This window comes from Cryptomeria japonica, chromosome 10, assembly GCF_030272615.1.
Source record: "Cryptomeria japonica chromosome 10, Sugi_1.0, whole genome shotgun sequence".
NCBI classification, from domain to species: domain Eukaryota; kingdom Viridiplantae; phylum Streptophyta; class Pinopsida; order Cupressales; family Cupressaceae; genus Cryptomeria; species Cryptomeria japonica.
The window spans coordinates 648,434,116-648,443,385 of NC_081414.1; positions in this window are offsets into that span (position 1 = coordinate 648,434,116).

Consider the following 9,270-nt stretch of genomic DNA (forward strand, 5'->3'; position numbering starts at 1 on the left):
TTTTCTTACTACCCTTTTGAATCCAATGGATATTTCACTGTCAGAGGAGGTATCAACTAGTGAAAGATGTGTTTATGGTTGTAATCCATCTAAGTCACTCTCCTTAATACTAGTTTTGTTCAATATGTCTTCCTTGATTACTTTTTCCTGCCTTGTTCCTTTTCTAACTGTTTGTTCAGTTTTCTTTATTCTTTTCTATGATTGAACTTCGCTTTCAATTGTTTCCGCATTTCCAAATACTTTTTCTGTTGGTTCTTTGGGGGCTTCTAGAAGTGCTTTTGCATAAGTTTCTATTATGTTCTCATTTGCCTCATATCCCATTTCTGCAACCCAAACTGTCCTCAGAACCATTGCCTCCATCCAGATTTCATCTTTCTTTATGACAAAGCATATTTGCTTTTGATACTTATCAATTATAGCTTGAGATAGCCTTATCCTGGTTTTCATCCTAGCCTTTAGTGCCTGAAAATGTTCATTTATGTTCTTCTACCTATCATCTCCCATGTTGTTTATAATATCCAAAAGTTGTTTTCCTACCGGTATGTCAAATCCAAAATCCTTTCTACCAATACCAGGAACTTCCTTGGTGATATATAGCAATAAGCATACAAGTAAGTTGCCAAATTTGAATGTCCCTTTCTTGTCCCCTTTGATTTTCTTTAGATTGTCTATTAGCTCATCTTTTAACCATTCACATATGTCAATCTTTGCATTGTTGTTTACCATGTCATAAGCACTTTTGATACATAAGCTAGAAACAAAGTTTAATCTATTGGCATGTGTAACTTTGTATCCAAGAATCATGCTAATTGATCTTACATTGATACCTTTACATTATTGACTCTCAAGGATCTCTTGTCATAGGTTGCACCTGTTAGGGTCATTACAGTGTCATTTGGAACCTTTTTAGTTTTGTCAGGCTTGCTACCGATGGAGGGTAAGCCTGTCACTACCCTAACTACCTCTTTTGTTATCTTGTGAATGGAATCCAACCAAAAGAACTCCCCATGTACTCTGCTTAACACAATCCTTATAACATCCTTTGGATAATCAGGGATACTAAGAATCTCCACATAACCTAGGGTTTCAACTATCTTATGTTTTGGTTTCACATTTCCATTAACATCACAAATTACTGTTCTATACATGTTCATTATCTCTTGAGCTCCTAGTTCTTCAATATGACAATGTATGTAAATTCTAGGATCCTCGACATATACAATTCCTTTGGGTATTTTTGAAAATTCTCCTAGGGTATCATCTTTCTTTGCAATTTTGGGAATAATTTTAAATACGGGCCTAGGGCATTTAATCACTTCACTTATAGTAGGATTTGCAATGAATTCACGTGTAGAGGAAGCCATTGTATAAATACCTTAATCTGCCTTTTAGGTATGAATGCTTGAATGATTTGCTTCACTTCTCGTTGTGGATGCCTTCGCTTAGGAGTTTCACACTCTAAGGAAATTTGAATGCTCGGTGAATGAAAAATAGCCAAACATTTTCTTTATAATGTCATTTCCTTCAACTACCACATTAAATGCCTACCCATTAAGTGAAACTTAACACATCTACCGGTAAAGAAGTAATTCAACTTCTCACCATCAACTAAGGGTAAATTAGCATGTTTTTTCAATTTGTTGCCATACCCCTCAAAAGGTTTCTTTTTAGTTAGATGAAGAATCTCCTACCGATGGAGTGATACTTTGTTCTACCGGTGAAGGAATAGCTTCATTAACATTCTAATCTGACTTTCTAGTCCATTGTTTCAAGAATTCTTGTTTTATCTCTTCAACCTTCTGTTTACCTTTCAAAATGGGTCCTTTGTTATTTGTCGGTGATGTCTTACTTCTACAAAATTTTGCAATATGTCCAATCTTGTTACAACCATAACAAGTCACATTGTTTTTCTAAATAGCTTTTCCATACCCTATGTCGATATGTGTTCTGCATTGATTAGATAAGTGTCCAAATATTCCACAAACATAACATCTTACATTCATTCTGCAATTTTCTGAATTATGACCAACGTTGTTGCATTTAGAACATTGCCTAGTGGGTGCATTGGTGTTCTGATAATTTCTAGATTTACACTGATTCACTCTATGACCATACTTGTTACAGTTAAAGAATTTCCATTGAATTTTTAGGCATTAGGTTGTCTTACCGGTTTACTGTGACCATGATTGTTTGCAGTACCAGAGCTTTCACCAACTTCAAAGCCAAGGCCATTTGTATCTCCATTAGGTTTCTGATTTTTCAACATATCATCAAGTTCTTCTAAACTTTTCTTGAATTTCTCTTTGTGTTGATTTGCAATAGCCAACTCATTTTCTAAGAAATCTTTTTGTCTCATGAGTTCAGTCTTATCATGCTCCAAGTGAATCATATATGTCTTCAACATATGATTTTCATGACTGAGTCTTAGATTTTCATTTCCAGCATCATTGTTTCTCCTAGTCATGTCACCTTCATTCTTCTTTCAGTCTTTAGTGTCTTTACAAAACCTCATAGTCATGTCTTGCATCTCATTCCTCAAGGCAATGTTTTCTTGCTTCATCTTGTTTACAAGATCATTAAGAGTTTCTTTTTCATCATCATGACTCTGTATCTTCTCATGAAGTTCTCTTCTTTTGTTCCTAGCAATAGTTATATTTTCTTGAAGTCCTTGAATGATTTCCTATGGAGCCTTGAGATCATCTTCAAGTTTCATATTTTTCAACTTTTCTGCATCATAATCTGGAAGAGTTGTTTCCAATTGCTTTCTCAAGTTTTCCATCTGTGCCGGTGTCAGAATCTTCCACAAGCTATTAGGCTTTTGAAAATAGAGAACTAGACTCTGATACCAATTGTTAGGATTCCCAAAGATACTGAGAGGGGGGGGGGGGTGAATTAGTATCTAACCGGTTAATGGATTTTCCAAACTTATAAAATGAATTGCATTCCAAAACAGTGTATCAGTAAACCATAAATAATGCTATAAATAAGATTAATAACCACAACATAGAAAGCACACCATAACACAATATTTTTAATGAGGAAACCTAGTGTGGGAAAAACCTTGGTGGGATTTGTGACCCAAAATATTCACTCACTGGCCAATAAATGAATATTACTTACAATAGGGGCCTGCACATGCAGGAAGGCCAAGTGCCTAAAGCTCACTCCTTAAATACAAAAGGGAAGTCTCACTGACTTACAAAAATGGATTATGCAAATCCAATATCATGTGCTGCTTTGGTTCAGCATCTGCTATGCTAGGTTTAGTACCGGTTTAAGCTCATACAACTTCCATAAACCTTATTCCACAATCTGCCTTAATATTCGCAACTACCTATTACATTTCATATATCCATTACATTATTAAATTATCTACAAGATCTCATACTTATATGAGTCCTATTACAATTCACCTTGTCAGCTTTACAAAAAGATTTTACAATTAAACACAAAATAAAATCCTGTCGGTTGGGGTGCCGGTAATCAATCTTTGTTGGTGTTGATGCCGGTGTAGAGTCTGTCGGTGTCATAGGATTGTAAGGTTGCCATCAATGACAATACCTTCAATCACCTACAATTTCTCAATGGAGTGTGCATTTGCCAGCATAATTTGTAACAGAAAATAGTTTATTAAATGAATACACACATTTGAATGAGTAAGATCAAGGGTTTTTATCGTTCATTGAATTGTTGTGATGTATGAATTTTATATCTTATGCTCTAGTCTAAGGGGTTGGTTAAATTATTGGGATAGGATCTGCAAACTGATGGGGCTTATACATGGATTTTGATAAGTATTTTGGGTTGGGATAGATAGATGAGATGCATTGTAAGGCAGTGTTATGTTAAGATCTCTAGCTATTAGATTAATGTTTTGTTCTGTTATGTTTCATCTTATGTTTTACCATTTCAGTTTCCCAATGGATAATACACTAGTCAGGGCTTTAGTTATTTCTAGTAACAATTCTCTATTGATATCTCATTGACATGTTGTAAATTGATAATATCATAATATCTTTTCAATTTTGTATATGTCACTGCTTTTCAAAATTTATCTCACGCTTCGAAGTAGATCAAGGATCACTGAGAGCTAGCCACTCTGTAGTAGAAATCTACAAGTGTGGTGCGAATATTGTAGGAGCATTAAGGGATCACCCTCCCAAGTTTTGTAAAGCCCAAAGTGAAGAAGGGTTAGCATAGTCCTTTTCATATGCTGGTCCAAGTCCCCAAGTATCCCAAAAAAATAGTCTGGAGTTGGCCTTTCCATGCATGATTCGATGGCTTGACTTGGTTCTTTCCCTTGTGGTAGTGTAAAATCCCACCATGTGAAATCTTGGAAACCAACAGATACCTCACCCCTAGATTTTGACATCTAGGTGATCCATTATGGGGAGGAGAGTAGGAATAGTCTATCCCTATTCCACTAGTTCCACTCATCGTCATGTGTGTGTGCAAGTGATGTTTTGTTTCAAGTATGAAGCACCCCATTTTTGAGTGTGCATCAACCTATTTAAGACGTGTAATGTAAATTCAAATATCGAGAGGTGATTGTATGTGAAAATGCTAAGAGGAAAATGTGTAAATGCAAAGAGACAAATGATAGATACATGTCTGGTTTTGAGGACATCCCATGTAAGAGTTTTCTCTAGTTTCAGTGATGTGTAACCACATATAAGACATATATCAAATGCTACGTCTAGTTTTTTGCATGAAGCATCTTGTGTAAGATTTTGTTTGCTTTGATTTCAAGAATGAACAACCTGTTTAAGCCATGCAAAATTTATATGCAAAAATATAGTACAATATGGTACAAAGGGAGAAATATGGGTTCCCCCCCTTAAGATGTCAACATAGTCTTATGTTGATATCTTAAGGAAGATAGACACAAGGATACCCATTTTTAACACCAAGGAGACAGTGTCATAAATCCAAGCTAGAGAGGGAATACTCTTCTAGCAAGGATAAGATAGTGAAAAAGAGATATCTTACAACAAGTGTAAAGAAAATCCTTGGAGGAAAATAGATCTTTTCTCAAAAGACATATACCTCGAAGAGAAGTTTATTGAACAACCATAGAATATTCTACCAAAGAAAAGGAAGGGGAACAAGAATTCATAACTTCCCCCTAGTGCTAGGTGAAAGAGATTCTTGATGAAGGATGACATACTTTTGAACCAATGTGAAGGGGAAAGTTTTTGATAGGTGTACATCAACAAGTGAAAAAGAGGTTGTATCCAAGGACATACACCTCTTGCATTAGAGAATCCTTGAGAAAACAATAGCTTCTCACCAGGAAATGACACCAAATCATGAAACAAACATGCCATTCAATAAAGGAAAAGTAGATCCTTAAAAAGGAGAGAAATAGAAAGGAATAATTGCCCCCCAAGTGTAAGGACAATAAGAAAAATTACACAACCTCCAAAGATAGATTAAATATAAATAAATGCATAATGTACTCACATGAATAATGCAAGAAAAACCATTAATATATGTAAAATGCAACTCTAAAGAAGTGGTAATCTTCAAAGAGAGAGATAGAGAAAGAGAAAAGATTACAGATCCCCCTAAAGAGGGATTAATCATAAGAGACATACCATTTAATGCAATAAATGATATCAATGAATGAAAAATTCAACCCCTAAAGGGAATAGTCATACTTTAGATAGAAAGATAGAAATAGAAAATGCAATTATTTCCCCCTAAGCAAGAGGACAAGGATACATTGGGGGAGAGAATCACGCATTTCCTTGGGAGAGATTATCCATAAGAGATGTGTCATTTTAAACAACTTAGAATAAGTCCTATTCAAGGAACACACATGCGTTCACATTAAGGATAATTCCTGCAAGAAAGGACATCAAGTGATGAAGAATGCAACCCCTTAAGGAAATGGTGAAACTTTGAAGATAACAGATCTGGGAAAGAGGTGAAAGAGAATCATGTTGCTACCCCAAGATGTTTGAAATTGAAAAAGAACCACCTCTAATGATAAAGAGACCCCAATTAAGTTAACTACTTATTTAATAGGGTGAGGAGCAACGTGAGGGGGAAAGGAGTGCTAAGGCACTACCTTTTCACCAAGAAAGAGAGTAAGATTTGTTGAAAGACATACGAGAATGATAGTATTGTTCTTGAACAAATTCCTTAAATTATTTACACTTTCCAAGAGAATGATATCCACCATGATGAAAAAGATAATATCCATTTACTTCTTTATGCTTAGTGCTAAACTTCACAAAAGGAAAAACAACATTCTAGTCATACTTCAATTTCCAAAAGATTGTAGTGGCCAATTTTTCTTGATCATCAATAGTCGTAGGCTTATTCTTTTGAGATTGAGAAAAAGTGTTATTATTATTAGAATAAGAAGGATTGTCATCAACAATTTTAACTTTCCCACTATCGATAAGTTCTTTAATTGTATTTTGAAAATCAAGAAAATCATTAGCATGATGGTCATGATTTTTTGATGAAATGAACAAAAAGGAGTTTTTGAAGAAGAAGCGGTTTTACAAGAGTGAATGGATTGTTGTATTTTAAGATGGTCTTTAATGTCTTGAATCCTAAGGAGGTCATCCATAGTATACTTATTATCATTTCCTCGGCCTTCTATGGTAATTTATATAAGAGAGTTTATAGGGACTCAAATTCCTTGTTCAAATTTTCCAACTCCCCATCCTCTAAAACATTGTTTTGATGTTATGCTAAAGCCACTCCTATAAGAATTTGTTAAGTGAGAAGGCAGGGGAACATTATAATAGATTTCTTTAAAATTTGTAGTGTAAGTATGTTTAGAAGGAATACAAGGATTAGTAGATGAAGAAGGAATATCTTGTGGAGGAGGATTTTTCTTTCTTTCATCATGCATATCCTCTTTGGTAGATTGAGAGGGAATGTCCTTATCATCTAAGGCCTCATATTTAATTAATGTTATGTGGGGAGATAGATAAATTTGAATAAAATGCATACCATCTTTGCTACAAATGTTTTGATGCTTAAGATAGTCTCTAGGAGAATTAGGAGGATGTAGAGAGATGGAAACACCGATATTTACCCTCCTTGTGCAAGGGTATGTGCATGAGAAGAAGATGGGACCATGTTTATCTTCAATGCTTTCTCTCGCTTAGAGATATCATTGATAGGAGTATTAGCTTTTTCTTCATTCCTAGTAGATACCCTAGGAGAGATACAAGTATTAGGTTTTCCATTAACATCTCTAGGATTGGGATCTACAAAATCTTTTAGATGACCTACATATGAAATGCATTTTCCCAAGAACATCATGATAATACAACGTACATGATAAATGAAAGCTTTGAGATCCAACTACTGAGAAGGAAGCAAATTGGAAATCCTAAAAATGCAATATGTCCAAGTGCTATGAATGAAAAGAAGCAACATGAAGTGAAAGAAGCCATTATCTGACAGATGATTATAATAAATGTAGGTAAAAAGAAATGCAATCATATGTGAAATAGAAAATAAATCAACTCCATTAATTGCCATGATGAATATTTAAATTTAGATCCAAGCAAAATAAATTAGGGTTTTATAAATAAAACCTCTTAATTTATGTAAATTGATAAGACACAAATTTGATTTTCTTTTTTTGAAATTAAGATTTAGATTTTGAAAAATGTGAAATGAGAATTTGAAATTTGGAATTTGAATTTTTAAATTTGAAATTTGAAATTTGAAATAATCGAATAATGCAAAATTTTAGAAAAAAAATGATGAAAAATTATGCAACCATCTAGAAATTTAAAATTTAAAATTAGGGCTTTGTGAAAATAACCTCTTAATTTTAAAATTAAAATTAAAATTTTATTCTAAGATTGTGATTTTCAATTTGAGACAACTCTAAAATGATAAATTCAAAATTTAAACAAACCACAAGCTCAATTTTTAAAATTTTCAAAAATAAGGGTTTTTTAAATTAACCACTTAATTTTAAAATTTAAATTTGAAATTTGACTTGTAGGTGAAAATTTGAATTTTTAAATTGATAAATACTTAGATCTAAAATAATTATTCCAAATTAAGCAATTCACAAGCTCAATTTTAAATTAAAAAATGAGGGTTTTAGTGAAATTAACCTCTAAAAATTCTCTTGGAAACCAAACTTGTAAATGAAAATTTGAATTTTTTATTGAATAAAAACTCAAATATAAGAACATACATCAAAATTAAAGGTGTAAGGAGTCAGGTTCACCAAAATGTAATGGTGAAAAATAGGGTTTCCACCATTAGATGTATGAAAACTGCTAATTTAACATTACATTCAAAAGAGGGATGAATCCAATAGATCCAATCCCAAATCAAGAATGATAAGGAATGAATACTAATTATATTTAGGGGAAGGTGTGAATTGATTTTCCCTCTTTCATGAATTGAAATGCTGAATTAATGTACAAAAATAGTGAGCTATAGATGTAGGATTTTTGAGTGCACTTGGATCTGAGAAGTATATGCAAATTTAGATTTGATCCCCAAAAAAGATCCAAAAATGTCACAACCAGTGTGCATGTCACCCTAGTCCTCCTACATTTTTGCACACCAAAGAGGGTTGATTCGTCTCTACAAATAATGCCTATTCTGAAGAGTACAACTTTGTACCTATTCCCTGCACACAGAAAGAAAGGTGATAGGATGGAAATGGGGGTTTGCCTAACTCAAAACCATAGGTTGGAATCAACCTTTAATGAAATATTGCAAATACTGAAATAAAATGATGGAAATTTATACCTCTGATCTACAATGACTGATAATGATATTTTTCTTGTTGAATGTAATCACATATGTTGTATGAAATGGCATGAACATGACAAAAACCTAATCATACATTCTTTCAAATGGATGATGTAATGATTCTCCATTATTGATTAATGAAGAATGCAATCTTGAAGACCTCTAGAGATGATTAATAAATTATTCAATGCTTGAATGCTCAAGATGATCATAATTTCACCCCTCCTATGATTTATTGATATCTTATGTTCTGCAAATGAGAAGGCAAAACCTCCTTATATAATTTATCATCGAAAAATGCATTAATTTTTAGACATAGGCTAACATGAGGAGAGATTTCCTGCTCATTTTTTAAGGCACAAGAGGGGATCAAAGAGGGGCCTAATTAAGGGGGACCAGAGCGTGATGCCTTGGTCCCAATGAGGACCAAAGAATCATGCCCCAATCCTATCCCTTTTTAGGGCTAGACTAACAAGTTATGTAGTGGATGAAGTGAAAACAATAAGGTGAGGGCCGCAA